The 19,752-nt window shown below is 47.3% G+C and overlaps 1 protein-coding gene and 2 non-coding genes across 5 annotated transcripts in view; all 3 read left to right on the forward strand.

Annotated features, from left to right (window-relative positions):
* Positions 1–19,752, forward strand: part of LOC126094631 (glycine receptor subunit alpha-3) — a 611,226-nt gene that overhangs the window by 471,116 nt on the left and 120,358 nt on the right. The window lies entirely within an intron of this gene.
* Positions 12,134–12,206, forward strand: Trnav-aac (transfer RNA valine (anticodon AAC)). Its single transcript has one exon. It is a non-coding gene; the product is annotated as a tRNA-Val (tRNA).
* Positions 19,273–19,434, forward strand: LOC126096050 (U1 spliceosomal RNA). Its single transcript, XR_007522011.1, has one exon. It is a non-coding gene; the product is annotated as a U1 spliceosomal RNA (small nuclear RNA).

The raw sequence follows: 19,752 nt of genomic DNA on the forward strand, positions 1-19,752 counted from the left end.
TTGTACAGAAACCAGATGGCAGTTATAAGAATCGAGGGACATGAAAGGGAAGCAGTGGTTGGGAAGGGAGTGAGACAGGCTTGTAGCCTATCCCCGATGTTATTCAATCTGTATATTGAGCAAGCAGTAAAGGAAACAAAAGAAAAATTCGGAGTAGGTATTAAAATCCAAGGAGAAGAAATAAAAACGTTGACGTTCGCCGATGACATTATAATTCTGTCAGAGACAGCAAAGGACTTGGAAGAGCAGTTGAATGGAATCAATTGTGTCTTGAAGGGAGGATATAAGATGAACATCAACAAAAGCAAAACGAGGATAATGGAATGTAGTCGAATTAAGTCGGGTGATGTTGAGGGTATTATATTAGGAAATCAGACACTTAAAGTAGTAAAGGAGTTTTTCTATTTGGGGAGCAAAATAACTCATGACGGTGGAAGTAGAGAGGATATAAAATGTAGACTGGCAATGGCAAGGAAGCGTTTCTGAAGCAGATAAATTTGTTAACATCGAGTATAGATTTAAGTGTCAGGAAGTCGTTTCTGAAAGTATTTGTATGGAGTGTAGCCATGTATAGAAGTGAAACATGGACGGTAAATAGTTTGGACAAGAAGAGAATAGAAGCTTTCGAAATGTGGTGCTACAGAAGAATGCTGAAGATTAGATGGGTAGATCACATAACTAATGAGGAAGTATTGAATAGGATTGGGGACAAGAGAAGTTTGTGGCACAACTTGACCAGAAGAAGGGATCGGTTGGTAGATATGTTCTGAGGCATCAAGGGATCACCAATTTAGTATTGGAGGGCAGCGTGGAGGGTAAAAATCGTAGGGGGAGACCAAGAGATGAATACACTAAGCAGATTCAGAAGGATGTAGGTTGCAGTAGGTACTGGGAGATGAAGAAGCTTGCACGGGATAGAGTAGCATGGAGAGCTGCATCAAACCAGTCTCAGGACTGAAGACCACAACAACAACAACAACCCAAGATTTATTGTACGAGATAAGTATACAAACTAGAATGCACTGATCTAAACTATATGCTGTGCACCAGCTCGAGATTTAAACTTAGAGGCGTGACGTGCATGTTCTGGCGACGGGAAAATTACAGTATGAAGCCGCCCCAAACAACGATATGCAGTAAGACTTACGCAAAAACAGAAACTTACAATAATTTGCTAACCACTAGTCTACACAGTAAAATAAACACGTATAGTTCATTCCTTTGCATAAGCACTCCGTCTTCAGGCCACAAGTGGCCCATCGGGACCATCCGACCGCCGTTCATCCTCAGTTGAGGATGCAGATAGGAAGGAGGTGGGTGTGGTCAGCACACCGCTCTCCCGGTCGTTATGATGGCTTTCTTTCACTGGAGCCGCTACTATTCGGCCGCGTAGCTCCTCAATTGCCATCACGAGGCTGAGTGCACCCCGAAAATGGCAACAGCGCATGGCGGCCTGGATGGTCACCAATCCAAGTGTCGGCCACGCCCGACAGCGCTTAACTTCGGTGATCTCACGGGAACCGGTGTATCCACTGCGGCAAGGCCGTTGCACTCCTTTGCATAAGCAGGTGAAAAAAAAAGACAAGAACTGAATTACTGTGTATCAGGCAACTGCTGCTGCTGCTATCGCTGCTGGCGCGTCCACTCGGGGTCTTCTGATACGCGGTATAAATCTTCGACATGGTGCCTCTCGAAACACCAAACACTTCGGCTACCTCGGTTTCACAAGCGCCCACCATACGAGCACGAAGAACACGTCCACGTTGGAATACACTTAGGTCTGATGTAGCCCACTCACAATCACACGGAACACTATTCTGACCGCGACTGACACTTGCAACGTATTTCTCTTCTAAATAATAATTAATTGAAACCCTCAGCTGTCGATAGGTGTTGTTGACATACCTCGATGGGGACAGCTGAAAATGTGTGCCACGACCGGGGCTCGAACCAGGGATCTCCTGCTTACATGGTAGGCCCTCTATCCATCTGAGACACCGAGGACACAGATGAATAGCGCGATTCCAGGGACTTATCCCTTCCACGCTTCCCGTGAGACCCACATTCCCAACTGTCCACAATCTACATACGTAATGTTCCTAATAGATGTTTAGCTGTCCCCAGGGTGAGGTACACGTTCGACGGGCGTTTCATAGGACGTGGAGGACGCATAAATTGGCCAGCCCGTTCTCCTGATCTTACACCTCTGGACTTCTTTCTGTGGGGTACGTTAAAGGAGAATGTGTACCGTGATGTGCCTACAACCCCAGAGGATATGAAACAACGTATTGTGGCAGCCTGCGGCGACATTACACCAGATGTACTGCGGCGTTTACGACATTCATTACGCCAGAGTTTGCAATTGTCTGCAGCAAATGATGGCCACTACATTGAACATCTATTGGCCTGACATGTCGGGACACACTCTATTCCACTCCGTAATTGAAAACGGAAACTACGTGTGTACGTGTACCTCACCCCTCATGGTAATGTACATGTGCGTCAGTGAAAAAGACCAATAAAAAGGTGTTAGCATGTGGACGTAATGTGCTGTTCCAGTCTCTTCTGTACCTAAGGTCTATCACCGTTCCCTTTGGATCCCTACGTAATTCGGTGCTCTCCAATACACACGATCGAACAGCGAAGGAGTGGTACTCAAGCGTCAACTTTAGGTTACAATATCTCCGGATGTAATTAACATTTTACAATGCAACAAACGGCAGTGATTACGTATTTGTTTATATGTTCAGATGTGCTAACAAACCTAACGGGGTTCCATTTAAAAAAACGTAGGTTTGTGTTAAAAAACATACTTCCGTGCATTTTTGTATGGTTTGTATTAACCAATTACACTAGCCCCTCTCCTCACGTTCGGTCTGTGGAATCGATTTGTCAGTATTTGATGTGTTTTACGAAATATATCCAGCGGTAACGTTAGGTGACTCACCCTGTATAGTGCGCTGATAGTACTGCCGCGCATGCGTTGCAATTGTGGAGACAGAAGGGCCACACCGCCCAGCGGCAGCGCCCTCGCTGGTGGACCTGCAGTACTCAGCTGCCGTCGGTATTGTCGCTGGCCGGAGCTATCGAAGTCTTCTGGCGTCTTCGTCTCGAGCAAATTTCGGAGATGACGGGATTCCACGCGTTATTCAATTGGTAACCACTGTCACGGTTCATTAGACTTCCCGCAATGCGTATTTCAACTGATTCTTTGGTAATGGAGTCCCAAAAAGTTGTTGCAGTGGCCAAAATCGAAGTTTTGTCGCACTCCATTGAATGTCCGTCAGAAATACAGTGTTCCGCAACTGCAGACCTACTGGGTTGCAGTAGGCGAGTGCAACGTTCATGTTCTGTACAACGCTCTCCCACTGTACGCGTTGTCTGTCCTATATAGGCCATACCACATTGACAAGGTATTTTATAAATTCCCGCCTTCCGCAGTCACAAATCATCCTTCACCGAGCCCAGCAAATCCGAAATCTTAGAAGGTGGACGAAAAATCACTTTCACATGAAAATTATTAAGAATCCTCGCTATCTTGAAGGAGATATTTCCGACAAACGGAAGAAAAGTCAGGGACTTGGCTGGCGCGTTCTCCTCTTTACCCACTTCCCAGTTCCTGGCTCTAGTTGAGCAGGGTAGGGTACCCATTGTCTCTGAACACCGTCAAGTGTGCCAGTTCCTTAGGCAAATTCTCTGCACCTGACACCATGTGTGCCCTGTGTATAAGGGTTTTAAGTACACTCATGGTTTGGGATGGGTGATGGCAACTTGAAGAGTGAAAATACAAATCAGTGTGTGTGGGCTTACGATAGACAGAATGTCCCACCGAGCAGTCACTCTTCTGTTTAACCACAACATCGAAGAATGGAAGGCAGCCATCTTTCTCTAGTTCCATAGTAAATCGAATATTCTCATGGATGGAGTTTAGATGATGAAAATACTCCATTAACTTTTCTTCTCTGTGGGGCCACACTATGAAAGTGTCATCGACGTATCTCCAAAAAACAGTTGGTTTACAGACCGCTGATTCAAGTGCTCTCTCCTCAAAATCCTCCATAAAAAGGTTAGCCACCAGAGGAGAGAGGGCTGCCCATGGCGACACTGTCAGACTGTTCAAAATATTCCTGGTTAAACATAAGTTGAGCAAAGAGCATGTCGAAACAAAGCAGTGATGTCCGATTTAAACTGTTGACCAATTAGAATCAAGGAATCCGCAAGAGGTACTTTTGTGAAAAGGGAAACTACATCAAAACTCACTAGAAGATCTGAACTACTTAAGTGGAGAGCCCCCAATCTATTGATAAAATCAGCAGAGCTCCGTATATGGTGTGAACATTTGCCAACAAATGGTCTCAACAAAGAAGCTAGATGTTTGGCTAAATCATATGTGGGTGCGTCAATGTTACTCACTATAGGCCGTAAAGGCAGACCTTCTTTGTGCACTTGAGGAAGACCATATAGTCTCGGTGGTACGCTGCCACGTGGTCTTAACCTCTTAATGGTCTCTGGAGCTAACGAGGAAGAATTCAAAAGTGCACACGTCTTCCGTTGCACACGTGCTGTTGGGTCTTAATTCTCCTATACGTAATATCACTAACAAGGGAATGGTCAGACTTGTCATGTCGAAACCTGTGTTGCTTTTTTTACCACTGTGAGTTAACATTGCAAGAAGTCTGTATGCAGAATTTTAGCTGCTGACATGACCTGGAAGTCTGTAAACAATTTTATGAAGTAAGACATTACTGTCGCATGGTTTCCGCGCTTATAACTGCGTCTTGTACAACCCTGACCTCTCTCGCTACGTTATACCAACGCCATCTAGGGACAAGGTGGCGTTAGCTACGCGCCGCTCTCTCGCCACAGCAGTGAGAGAGCTGATTCCCCCAGTGACAGCGATCGTATGATAATGAAACATTCGTTGACAAATATGGCTGATATGTTATCTACGACATTCTTTCCAAATAGCTATGAAATAGACACAAATAAATATACGGTTTAGAACACGTCCAAATTTTGTTTCTTGTAATTACCGCAAAAATGCGAAATATTGATACAATGTTCAAAACATAGGTTTTTTGTGCACCAAGAACATACAAGCAAAGACTACATATGGCAGCCCTGCGAATCACATCCGTTGTTAGATGTCCGTAGGCAAAACTGGGCTGGTGTTAGGAATGAATCAGGCCTAGTATCAGTATATTTCGACGAGTGCCACACATATTTAATCAAATTCTGAAACCGTGGGGAGGAAAATTGATAATGTACCACTGACTGCAGCTTGAGAATATTGTCACGGTGATAGACAGGAAATTGCAATGATCTGCACACAATAATTTTCTGTTAGTTTTCTGCAAAATGCCTTCCACTGACGGAAAAATTCTCTGTCTAAAGGTTGAATTACGTTCGTCGTGCCGGGTGGAATCTGAAGTATCTCTACTTCTTTGTCAGGGTAGGCTCGAAATACAGCTTTTAATGAATCAGATCTTTTATGACCTGACTACGAATCTAGAAGAAGAGATTTGTTCCCGCAGAACGGAAGAAAAGCATGACGCATGAAACGTGTAACATTTTCATTTCCCATTTTTCCAGACTTCGATGCGTCTACCACAAGATTGTTTGCGTAGAACACTGTTCTTTTGACACGTGGTCCAAAACGTCCAGTTGGTTCTTGAAGACACACATATAGTTGAGGCAGCAATGAACCATCCAGACTAATTATGGGCATTGTAGTATATGAATGGGTGAGTGCAGTCGTGGACTGCGCAATCGCCTCAATATGTTTTTCCCCTTTCAATGACAGTGTTCTTTCCGCACGCATTTCTTTTTGAAAACCTGACTGACCTGCATTGTACACGTACGATTCACTAAAACTAGCGATCTCATTTTTTGCATTTGTAAGAAAAGCTCGATACAAATTTTGTTATTTTTCTTGCCACAATTTTATGTGATCTTTTGAAGCGACTAATCAACTTCGAGAAGCTGTAAATTCTTTAGCGCCTATCGCGTTGGCAATCTCTAACGCCCAATCACGCAAAGTTGTATCGCTGACACTAAATGATTGTTGTCTGGCATCGGTAAATAGCTCAAAAAGTCGCGCATTTATCTCCGTCGCAATTTCCAGTTACTCTTACGTCGTCCAGCGACTTACTTTTTCCATCTATACAATTCACGTTCAGAACGGACAAAGCGATACTTATTTTGAACAGTACTGACACGTAGGCGTTTCTTACCACTTTCGTTCAACCAATACGTCACCGCTTTTTCTTTGTCTGAAAAGGTAACTGTAGTTGCTGGTGTTACTTTCGGAGATAATTGATGATGGTATGTGGCACTATCACTCGAAGAGTCTTCATGAGTGCAACTTTCGTCGGTGTCTTCGCCGTCTGTAGATTCACAGTCTGCAATATCGAGTGTTTCAGTTGTTTATAGCCACATGTCTGCGCCATTTACATGCTCGTCTATAAGTTTAACAACCATGTCGCACAACACATAGACTTCACGCGTGTTTTCTGTTGATTGCTTCATTTGGCGTCTGTGGTATATCTCCATGGCAAGCAGCAAAACATTTACAGGGTTCGCCATCACCTGTGAGGGGGGATTGAATGTTCATCGTAAAGTGGCTTGCGGAGTATACACTCCTGGAAATGGAAAAAAGAACACATTGACACCGGTGTGTCAGACCCACCATACTTGCTCCGGACACTGCGAGAGGGCTGTACAAGCCATGATCACACGCACGGCACAGCGGACACACCAGGAACCGCGGTGTTGGCCGTCGAATGACGCTAGCTGCGCAGCATTTGTGCACCGCCGCCGTCAGTGTCAGCCAGTTTGCCGTGGCATACGGAGCTCCATCGCAGTCTTTAACACTGGTAGCATGCCGCGACAGCGTGGACGTGAACCGTATGTGCAGTTGACGGACTTTGAGCGAGGGCGTATAGTGGGCATGCGGGAGGCCGGGTGGACGTACCGCCGAATTGCTCAACACGTGGGGCGTGAGGTCTCCACAGTACATCGATGTTGTCGCCAGTGGTCGGCGGAAGGTGCACGTGCCCGTCGACCTGGGACCGGACCGCAGCGACGCACGGATGCACGCCAAGACCGTAGGATCCTACGCAGTGCCGTAGGGGACCGCACCGCCACTTCCCAGCAAATTAGGGACACTGTTGCTCCTGGGGTATCGGCGAGGACCATTCGCAACCGTCTCCATGAAGCTGGGCTACGGTCCCGCACACCGTTAGGCCGTCTTCCGCTCACGCCCCAACATCGTGCAGCCCGCCTCCAGTGGTGTCGCGACAGGCGTGAATGGAGAGACGAATGGAGACGTGTCGTCTTCAGCGATGAGAGTCGCTTCTGCCTTGGTGCCAATGATGGTCGTATGCGTGTTTGGCGCCGTGCAGGTGAGCGCCACAATCAGGACTGCATACGACCGAGGCACACAGGGCCAACACCCGGCATCATGGTGTGGGGAGCGATCTCCTACACTGGCCGTACACCACTGGTGATCGTCGAGGGGACACTGAATAGTGCACGGTACATCCAAACCGTCATCGAACCCATCGTTCTACCATTCCTAGACCGGCAAGGGAACTTGCTGTTCCAACAGGACAATGCACGTCCGCATGTATCCCGTGCCGCCCAACGTGCTCTAGAAGGTGTAAGTCAACTACCCTGGCCAGTAAGATCTCCGGATCTGTCCCCCATTGAGCATGTTTGGGACTGGATGAAGCGTCGTCTCACGCGGTCTGCACGTCCAGCACGAACGCTGGTCCAACTGAGGCGCCAGGTGGAAATGGCATGGCAAGCCGTTCCACAGGACTACATCCAGCATCTCTACGATCGTCTCCATGAGAGAATAGCAGCCTGCATTGCTGCGAAAGGTGGATATACACTGTACTAGTGCCGACATTGTGCATGCTCTGTTGCCTGTGTCTATGTGCCTGTGGTTCTGTCAGTGTGATCATGTGATGTATCTGACCCCAGGAATGTGTCAATAAAGTTTCCCCTTCCTGGGACAATGAATTCACGGTGTTCTTATTTCAATTTCCAGGAGTGTAGATGAACATGTATAGAACATCTTTCACATCTGTAGCCAGTTTCAGGACGGTATGTTTCGAAATACGTACCAGAAATTAAAAGGATGTGCATGCCACAGAAACGAATATTCGTTTCCCCTTTACACCAAAACCGTGCAGCGATATTCCTCTTTAATGAACGCCGCGGTAAGACGGCCGCGCTTCCCGACCATGCGCACAACGCTCGCGACTCGCCATTTCAAGGAGTGGCCAGCTGTCACTGCAAGCGCCAAGCAGGAAACACAGCCATGTTCGTGATTTTTGTTAGGTGACTTCCAGTTCATGTCAGCAGCTACAATTTTGCATACGGACCTCGGACCTTTTGCACAGTTAAATAACAGTGCTAAAAAAAGCAATACATGTTTCGGCATGACAAGTCTGACCATTCCCTTGTAAGTACACTATACATCTTCTCCAAATACAACCCACGAGGCAACAAACCGGTAGAATTACCTTTATCAGCCTTCAGCACCACTATTTCCAGATCTTCTCGAAGATTATGTAGTGCAGCCATTTCTTCAGCGGTTATATTACTGCGTTGGGGAGGAGCTTTCAGAAGAACCCGAACAGTTCTCCTTCTTATTTCTTCAGCAGCGTCCATAGGAAGGCGACGTACAGCCTGTTCAACACCACTTACGAAACTTATAAGAGGTACTGCACTTGGTGTAGCTGCAAAGTAGAGACCTTTGCCCAAAACTGACAGCGTCGCATCGTCTAAAATGTTCTCCATGAAATTAAACACGGAACGTCGTGCAGTTATTTCCTGTGGCGTCGGCTCTTGTGGCACCAAGCGATGAAATTTCGACATCTGCCGGGAACTAGCGGCCTTATATACACAGTCGAACTTGGCTGAAGTCACACCATCCACCCAATCCCATGATATAGGAGAAAGAAGTGCTGCAATTTTCAAGTGCAGATGGAACAATTCTTCTGAGATGGCATCCAACCTTCGTCTCCTATAACAAATTGTCTCCTTCACAAAAGCATAGCTCGCCTTCTTCATTATTTTCCGTTCAGTGGTCGTCTTAATAAAATGTGTCACTCTGGCAAATTTGGGTATTATGCCATGGTCCCAACATCTCATTAAAAAATTAGAGGACTTAAAAGCTGTGCTCTCTTACCACGTAGCTTGTCGAACCTTCTTACATTTGAGGCCATCTCCACCCCGCCTCATCAAGAGTAGTGACTGGCGTATTGTGACGAGCCAGTTGCTCGGCCACCATTGACCTGACGTTTTCAATTGGTGAGAGATCTGGAGAATGTGCTGGCCAGGGTAGCAGTCGAACATTTTCTGTATCCACAAAGGCCCGTACAGGACCTGCAACATGCGGTCGTGCATTATCCTGCTGAAATGTAGGGTTTCGCAGGGATCGAATGAAGGGTACAGCCACGGATCGTAACACATTTGAAATGTGACGTCCACTGTTCAAAGTGCCGTCAATGCGAACAAGAGGTGACCGAGTCGTGTAACCAGTGACACCCCATACCATCACGCCGGGTGATACGCCAATATGGCGTTGACGAATACACGCTTCCAGTGTGCGTTCACCGCGATGTCGCCAAACACGGATGCGACCATCATGATGCTGTAAACAGAACCTGAATTCATCCGAAAAAATGACGTTTTGTCATTCGTGCACCCAGGTTCGTTGTTGAGTACAGCATCACAGGCGCTCCTGTGTGTGATGCAGCGTCAAGGGTAACCGCAACCACGGTCTCCGAGCTGATAGTCCATGCTGCTGCAAGCGTCGTCGAACTGTTCGTGCTGATGATTGCTGTCCTGCAAACATCCTCATCTGTTGACTCAGGGATCGAGACGTGGCTGCACGATCCGTTACAGCCGTGCGGACAAGATGCCTGTCATCTCGACTGCTAGTGGTACGAGGCTGTTGGGATCCTGCACGGCGTTCCGTATTACCGTCCTGAACGCACCGATTCCTTATTCTGCTAACAGTCATTGGATCTCGACCAACGCGACCAGCAATGTTCGGATACGATAAACCGCAATCGCGATAGGCTACAATCCGACCTTTATCAAAGTCGGAAACGTGATGCTACGCATTTCTCATCCTTACACGAGGCATCACAACAACGTTTCACCAGGCAACGCCGGCCAACTGCTGTTTGTGTATGAGAAATCGGTTGGAAACTTTCCTCATGTCGCCACCGGCGCCAACCTTGTGTGAATGGTCTAAAAAGCTAATCACTTGCATATCACAGCATCTTCTTCCTACCGGTTAAATTTCGCGTCTGTATCACGTCATCTTCGTGATGTAGCAATTTTAATGGCCAGCGGTGTACATGTTTTATACACGAAACTCTTCAGAAAGATGATTTTTCAAATTTTTGACGTCCTATATCAAAAGATCGGGAAAGAGGGGGAGGGGGGACCAATATCAATTTTGTTTACCCCGGTTCGGAAATATCGTAGACCAGGGTTGACTCGGCACTCAATGTCTTAATCACTGTGCCACCTGGTTCGTAGCCTCTTTAGATATGGCGACCACAATGGCTGGAGACTGCGGTGTTTGCCCGCGACACGAGCAGTGTCTGTCCTTCACCTGGGCCGCATGCGCGGGCGCCGGCTTACGTAACGCGAGGAGGCCAGACGTGACGTGTTCGGAACAGCCGGCCGGCCCGCGTGCCGCGCATGCGCACGGGCTGTCCGGACCTCGCCGCGCCGCGCCGCCCGACTGCTCATTCGCGGCCAACGAGCGGCTTCCTGGCCGCGCGACCTGCGCGTTCACACACACACACATACAGCCTAATTAAACGCCCCGCGCTTCTGCGGTCACTGTGCCTGCAGGAAATCCACTCGGCCGTCGTTTCCCACCATCACAGCCACGACCATATTTCGGACTCATTGAGTGCTTACTGTGCACCTCAGGTGCCGGTGGTCAATCTACATCTACAAGAATACTCTGAAAATAACATTTAAGTGCCTTGCCGCTGGGCTCGCAATAACTGCTGCTGAGAAAGTGATTGTTTCTGGTGATATTACTTACAATAACGACTGCGCGAAACGTCGCTATCCCGTTCAGGGTGCTACGGCAGACACCCTCTCGAACACTCCGAAGACTTCTTGAGCCCTCGGCTGTGATCTACATCTACATCCATACTCCGCAAGCCACCTGACGGTGTGTGGCGGAGGGTACTTTGAGTACATCTATCGGTTCTCCCTTCTATTCCAGTCTCGTATTGTTCGTGGAAAGGATTGTCGGTATGCCTCTGTGTGGGCTCTAATCTCTCTGATTTTATCCTCATGGTCTCTTCGCGAGATATACGTAAGAGGGAGCCTGCAGTGTCTTCCACTGGAGTTTATCTATTATCTCTGTAACGCTTTCGCGATTATTAAATGATCCTGTAACGAAGCGCGCTGCTCTCCGTTGGATCTTCTCTATCTCTTCTATCAACCCTATCTGGTACGGATCCCACACTGCTGAGCAGTATTCAAGCAGTGGGCGAACAAGCGTACTGTAACCTACTTCCTTTGTTTTCGGATTGCATTTCCTTAGGATTCTTCCAATGAATCTCAGTCTGGCATCTGCTTTACCGACGATCAACTTTATATGATCATTCCATTTTAAATCACTCCTAATGCGTACTCCCAGATAATTTGTGGAATTAACTGCTTCCAGTTGCTGACCTGCTATTTTGTAGCTAAATGATAAGGCATCTATCTTTCTGTGTATTCGCAGCACATTACACTTGTCACTGTGATGGGTTTCAGGCTGTCAAAAGAACTATCGTGTGTGCATGCGAGAACGAGGAGAGAGAGGTTGAGGCAATTTCGAGTGAACAAGGATGGGCTCAGCGCGTACGTCGTTTTCGTAGTGTAGCGGTTATCACTTGTGCTTCACACGCAGAAGGTCTCCGGTTCCATTCCCGCCGGAAACAGTATTTTCCTGCCTATGTCCTATTCTACTCCAGTGAGCCACGTCATGTGTCGATCTGCTGCATGTAGCTTCGTTATGCAAGTACCGCATTTTTTGAATTTTTAAGTCACGATACCAACCTCTTTACAAGTTGTCTGTGAAGTATGGTGCACAGAAGCAGTTTCCGTGGTGTAGCGGTTATCACGTCTGCCTAACACGCAGAAAGTCCCCGGTTCGATTCCGGGCGGAAACACTTTTTCATCACTTTAAACAAGACATATTAACATGCATCTCCTACCATCTGTACCCTAAACCTTCGTATTCACCTACATCAAATAAGAAATCCAATAGTGCCTGGCACCTTCACAGTTCCAATCTCGTATAACACGCAGAAAGAAGGAACACCTATATCTTCCCGTACGAACTCTGATTTCCCTTATTTCATCGTGGTGATCATTCCTCCCTATGTAGGTCGGTGTCAACAAAATATTTTCGCATTCGCAGGAGAAAGTTGGTGATGGAATTTCGTGAGAAGATTCCGTCGCAACGGAAAACGCCTTTCTTTTCACGATTTCCAGCCCAAATCCTGTGTCATTTCTGTGACACTCTCTCTCATATTTCGCGATAATACAAAACGTGCTGACTTTCTTTGAACTTTTTCGATGTACTCCGTCAGTCATATCTGGTAAGAATCCCACACCGCGCAGCAGTATTCTAAAAGAGGACGGACAAGCGTAGTGTAGGCAGTCTCCTTAGTAGGTCTGTTACATTTTGTAAGTGTCAAATGGTTCAAATGGCTCTGAGCACTATGGGACTTAACATCTGAGGTCATCAAGGTCATCAGTCCCCTAGAACTTAGAACTACTTAAACCTAACTAACCTAAGCGCATCACATACACCCATGCCCGAGGCAGGATTCGAAGCTGCGACCGTAGCAGTCACGCGGTTCCGGACTGACGCACCTAGAACCGCACGGCCACCACGGCCGGCTTTTGTAAGTGTCCTGCCAATAAAACGCAGTCTTTGGTTAGCCATCCCCACAACATTTCCTATGTGTTTCTTCCAATTTAAGTTGTTCGTAATTGTAATACCTAGGTATTTCGTTGAATTTACGTCTTTTAGATTAGACTGATTTATCGTGTTACCGAAGTTTAACGAGTTCCTTTTAGCACTAATGTGGATGACCTCACACTTTTCGTTATTTAGGGTGAACTGCCACTTTTCGCACCATTCAAATATTTTTTCTACATCGTTTTGCAGTTTGTTTTGATCTACTGATGACTTTATTAGTCGATAAACGACAGCGTCATCTGCAAACAACCGTAGACGGCTGCTCAGATTGTCTCCCAAATCGTTTATATAGATAAGGAACACCAAAGGGCCTATAACACTACTTTGGGGAACGCCAGAAATCACTTCTGTTTTACACGATTACTTTCCGTCAATTACTACGAACTGTGACCTCTCTGACAGGAAATCACAAATCCACTCACATAAGCACGCAATTTTACTACGAGCCGCTTGTGTGATACGGTGTCAAAAGCCTTCCGGAAATCCAGAAATACGGAATCGATCTGAAATCCCTTGTCAATAGCACTCAAACACTTCATGTGAATAAAGAGCTAGTTGTGTTTCACAGGAACGATTTTTTCTAATCCCAGTACCACAGTATTCTAATAAAAAGCCTACAACTCAGCATTTAAGTTTCATTATAAAATTACAGGTAAACCTCGGCGCTGATAACCCCAAACATTATGACCACTGCTCAGCGCGACGTTGGATGCTGCCTGGTGCTGTTGTGGGCCCATGACGCGTTCACAAAAGTATGTAAGTGGAGCAGACACGGAAGGGGAATCACCCTAGCGAAAATATGGGCCACAAATGCGGAAATCCATTGTCAGCGACTTTGACAAAGGGCAGATCATTATTACGGAGAGCTTGTCAACAAGTACCTGGAATACAGCAGAGCTAGTCAAATGTTCACGTGCTACTGTCGTAAGCATCTACGGAAAGAGGTAGGACAGCGAAACTACCAATAGACGCTAAATAGTTCGACGGCCTCGACTCTTCACTGAACGTGGCATTCGGAGGCTTGTCTGCTGTACAAAGTCGGATAGATTTTGAAACTTCCTGGCAGATTAAAACTGTGTGCCAGACCGAGACTCGAACTCGGGACCTTTGCCTTTCGCGGGCAAGAGCTCTACCATCTGAGCTACCGAAGCACGACTCACGCCAGGTACTCACAGCTTTACTTCTGCCAGTATCCGTCTCCTACCTTCCAAACTTTACAGAAGCTCTCCTGCGAACCTTGCAGAACTAGCACTCCTGAAAGAAAGGATACTGCGGAGACATGGCTTAGCCACAGCCTGGGGGATGTCTGCAGAGTGAGCCTGGGGGATATCTGCAGATTGAAAATCTCATTCTGGAAACATCCCCCAGGCTGTGGCTAAGCCATGTCTCCGCAATATCCTTTCTTTCAGGAGTGCTAATTCTGCAAGGTTCGCAGGAGAGCTTCTGTAAAGTTTGGAAGGTAGGAGACGAGGTACTGGCAGGAATAAAGCTGTGAGGACCGGGCGTGAGTCGTGCTTCAGTAGCTCAGATGGTAGAGCACTTGCCCGCGAAAGGCAAAGGTTCCGAGTTCGAGTCTCGGTCGGGCACACAGTTTTAATCTGCCAGGAAGTCTCATATCAGCGCACACTCCGCTGCACAGTGAAAATCTCATTCTAGGATAGATTGTGATCTGTGCCATCTCTACCGAGAGAGCACGACGCTGTGCACGCACAAGTGTTTTGGAGTTCGTCGTACATTGTTGAGCTCCGCAGCAGACCACCCCAACGTGTTCACATGTTAACTCAATGACGTCGTCAATTACGGTAACAGTTGGCATGGGACCAACGGGATTCGATCGTCGGACAGTGGAAACTCGTCGGCTCTTCGGATGGATCACACATTGTTACGTTTGATCGACGGTCGTCTCCACAAACGCCGTTACAGAGGTGAACGGCGGCTCGAAACGTGCTGCGCGCCACTGACGCAGTCCGGTAGGAGCAGTATTATGCTATGGGAGACGCTCTACTGCGTTGTCATGGGACCTGTGGTAGTAATCGAAGACACGCTCCAAATCACCTGCATCACTTCGTGCTTAATGTCTTCCCCGACTGCAACGTTATATTTCAGCAGTGTTAATTGTCAGTGTCTCGGAACCAGAACTGTGCTACAGTGGTTTGAGAACGTTATAGTGAACTCACGTTGATGTCTCGGCGACCAAATTCACCTGATGTAAATCCTACTGAACCCGTATCGAGTGCCATCAGCGAGTGCGCAAATTAGCGGCCCGTTATTTATGCTAATTACATGACTTGTGCGTAGACACCGTAGGCCGGATACCTCCGCCGAATTCCTAATAAGTAGAATCAGTGGTGTATTTCGTTCCGAAGACGGACAAACAAGCTGTTAAGGATATGAAGATGGTATCTGTTCTTTCGGACATGTCCGAAAGAACAGATACCATCGGTGACCAATGCAGCTCACTTAGAATGAAATGATAATTAAATCAAGACCCTAAGCTGTCGACAGGTGTTGATATACATCAACGGGGACAGTTGAAAATGTCTGCGCCGACCGGGACTCGAACCTGGGATCTCCTGCTTACGAGGCAGACGCTCTATCCATCTGAGCCACCGATGGAACAGAGCACAGTGCGACTGAAGGGATTTATCCCTTGTACGCTCCCCGTGAGATCCACATTCCCAACGTAATGTCCACACACTACATAGACATGTCCGAAAGAAAAGATACCATCGGTGACCATGCACCTCTCTTAGAATGAAATGATAATTAAATTAAGACCAAAAGCATTGCCCAAACTCTTATGGGACTCGGTAAGATTTCTGCCGCGAGTAATGAGTGTAATGGGCAGGAGCACGCCGTCATGGTAGCTCAGCTTGTTCGGTCAGAGAGCTGGTTGGCCTTTCCCATAAAAAAACTGAGTAGAAGGATCAACAAACGAACTTGATCGGGTGTCATGTGACGTCCGCAACGACCAAACACGACGATCAAGAACGAACAAAATGAAAAAAAAAGATGGCTAAAGAGTCTGCTATGTAAGCAGGAGATCCCAGGTTCGAGTCCCGGTCGGCGCACAAATTTTCAACTGTCCCTGTTGATGTATATCAAGGCCTGTCGACAGCTTAGAGTCTTGATTTAATTATCATTTCAAGCTACTAAGGAGGTGGTCATAATGTTTTGACTCATCAGTGCATTTTTCTGATAAGCATTAGATTATGGTTTACTGACAATACTACTCTGATGTCCAAAAATTAAAGACGATAGTGAGTTGCGCGTCATGTTTCACTGCCAAGTTAACTAGCTCGAGGAAACTTGGACCATACGTAGAAAGAACTATTACAGTATAGTACAGAGGGTAACTGACATATTGTACAGAAGATAACTGAAAGAAATACTCCCTGCGACGAAAAAAACTGACACTTTTATTCAAAGACAAAAATTAAACGAAAAAAACTGACACTTTTATTCAAAGATAAAAATTAAAATCACCGCGATTTTTATGGTTCCCTGGACATTACATAAGGCGTGACACGGTTCTTAACTGGGTGTGTGGTCACCACAGACGTGAATGCATGTTCTGCAACGTGCATCGTGCTGCCGTACTGGCCACAAGTTCGCAAACGGGTTGTCGTGGTAGGTCGTTCCCAAGACAACTGCAAACTATCAGGTTGCCACTCCGTGGGTCGCGCTGCTATTGGCTAACGCTATTAACTCATCGATGGTACTGTTCGACCGCCAGAGTTTTTAACACCAGCGTCCTGAATTGTGTGCTGTTAAATGCTGCCGCTTATTATTAAGCATCACTTAAATCTAAAATAATAATAGATAAATACTTGTATGGTATAATAAAAGCCATCTTCAAAGATTTAATATTTACTCTTTTCATGAATACTCACTGTGGTTCAGGAAGATGACACGCAACCCACTGAAGATTTTTCTCCACGAGAAGTTTTTTATGTTTCCTGTTTCAGCTTTTGTGTTCAGATGCCTTACTCTAATGAAGGTTCTCACCTCTACAGAAAGAGAAATTACTTTGTGATGCATTTCGGGAATCTTTGAGGTTATTATAGAAATTAACTTTTGCGTCAGTCCGTCACACTTAGCTACACTTCGCCCATGAAAACTGCAAAGTATCACTTCAAACTCTTTTATTTTATTGAGCCAGTCTATTGAAGGAGAAGTGAGTCAACCTCCGGAGACTACGGAGATCCTGTCATTATCGGTGATGTAATCAGCATCCGGATAAAGTCTCTCTCAGACTGGACACAAGAAACTGTGAATATGTGTGCATTTAAATGCTGTATAATCAGCAAGATATTTCAGTGCTTCTCGGGATTTGCAGTCACCGCTGGTTGTTGACTGGACTGCAGGAAACTGCAACAGATCTAGTTCGTAATCTAACAGTCAAGCGAGCCAATACGAGAGAAAGATTATACACTCCTGGAAATTGAAATAAGAACACCGTGAATTCATTGTCCCAGGAAGGGGAAACTTTATTGACACATTCCTGGGGTCTGATACATCACATGATCACACTGACAGAACCACAGGCACATAGACACAGGCAACAGAGCATGCACAATGTCGGCACTAGTACAGTGTATATCCACCTTTCGCAGCAATGCAGGCTGCTATTCTCCCATGGAGACGATCGTAGAGATGCTGGATGTAGTCCTGTGGAACGGCTTGCCATGCCATTTCCACCTGGCGCCTCAGTTGGACCAGCGTTCGTGCTGGACGTGCAGACCGCGTGAGACGACGCTTCATCCAGTCCCAAACATGCTCAATGGGGGACAGATCCGGAGATCTTGCTGGCCAGGGTAGTTGACTTACACCTTCTAGAGCACGTTGGGTGGCACGGGATACATGCGGACGTGCATTGTCCTGTTGGAACAGCAAGTTCCCTTGCCGGTCTAGGAATGGTAGAACGATGGGTTCGATGACGGTTTGGATGTACCGTGCACTATTCAGTGTCCCCTCGACGATCACCAGTGGTGTACGGCCAGTGTAGGAGATCGCTCCCCACACCATGATGCCGGGTGTTGGCCCTGTGTGCCTCGGTCGTATGCAGTCCTGATTGTGGCGCTCACCTGCACGGCGCCAAACACGCATACGACCATCATTGGCACCAAGGCAGAAGCGACTCTCATCGCTGAAGACGACACGTCTCCATTCGTCCCTCCATTCACGCCTGTCGCGACACCACTGGAGGCGGGCTGCACGATGTTGGGGCGTGAGCGGAAGACGGCCTAACGGTGTGCGGGACCGTAGCCCAGCTTCATGGAGACGGTTGCGAATGGTCCTCGCCGATACCCCAGGAGCAACAGTGTCCCTAATTTGCTGGGAAGTGGCGGTGCGGTCCCCTACGGCACTGCGTAGGATCCTACGGTCTTGGCGTGCATCCGTGCGTCGCTGCGGTCCGGTCCCAGGTCGACAGGCACGTGCACCTTCCGCCGACCACTGGCGACAACATCGATGTACTGTGGAGACCTCACGCCCCACGTGTTGAGCAATTCGGCGGTACGTCCACCCGGCCTCCCGCATGCCCACTATACGCCCTCGCTCAAAGTCCGTCAACTGCACATACGGTTCACGTCCACGCTGTCGCGGCATGCTACCAGTGTTAAAGACTGCGATGGAGCTCCGTATGCCACGGCAAACTGGCTGACACTGACGGCGGCGGTACACAAATGCTGCGCAGCTAGCGCCATTCGACGGCCAACACCGCGGTTCCTGGTGTGTCCGCTGTGCCGTGCGTGTGATCATTGCTTGTACAGCCCTCTCGCAGTGTCCGGAGCAAGTATGGTGGGTCTGACACACCGGTGTCAATGTGTTCTTTTTTCCATTTCCAGGAGTGTAGATGCGTTATTGTTGAAACTCAGCTGTCCCCGTCGAGGAATATCAAGAACACCTATTGGCAGCTGAGAGTTGCAATTAATTATTTATTCTAGAGAATCTGCACGGTCATCAATGATATCTGCTCTTTCGAGAACAGTTACTATCTTCATATATAGTTAAAGGCTACGCAGCCATTGACCTTCGTCTGTGCGAATGCGCACAGGTTGCCCGAACTCTTACGGGAATCGTCACCTTAGTGTGCGCGAGTAATGAGTGGATGGGCAAATGTCTATTAGGTACATTACGTATGTAGATTGTGGACAGTTGGGAATGTGGGTCCCACGGGAAGCGTGCAAGGGATAAGTCCCTGCATTCGCGCTATTCATCTATGTCCTCGGTGGCTCAGATGGATAATACTTACCTGGCGTAGAGGACACCGTGATCATGAAAGCGATTCCTCCAGGGTGAGGCTTGTCCATTGCACTTCGGTCGAGCTGACCCCCGCGATTACTCCAAATACGAGTAACTCGGGCGCATACTTTTTGGTAGTCGGACTGCGTTCGCGCTCGGACTGCGTTCGCGCTGTCCCGTTGTTATTTTTGCCGGCACGGTAGCTCAATGTGCTCGGTCAGAGGGTTAGCTGCCCTCTGCAATAAAAAAAAAAAAAAACTGAATTAACGGATCAACGAAGAACCTGAATGGGTGTCATCGGACGTCCACCCCGAGCAAATTCAACGAGCAATATAGAACAAAATGTGGTCAAAAAAAAAAAAAAAAAAAACTGGATAGAGCGTCTGCCATGTAAGCAGGAGATCCAGGGTTCGAGTCCCGGTCAGGGCACACATTTTTAGCTGTCGCCATCGAGGTATATCAACAACACCTGTCGGCAGCTG

The sequence above is a fragment of the Schistocerca cancellata genome, chromosome 8 (genome assembly GCF_023864275.1).
Source record: "Schistocerca cancellata isolate TAMUIC-IGC-003103 chromosome 8, iqSchCanc2.1, whole genome shotgun sequence".
Classification (NCBI taxonomy): Eukaryota; Metazoa; Arthropoda; class Insecta; order Orthoptera; family Acrididae; genus Schistocerca; species Schistocerca cancellata.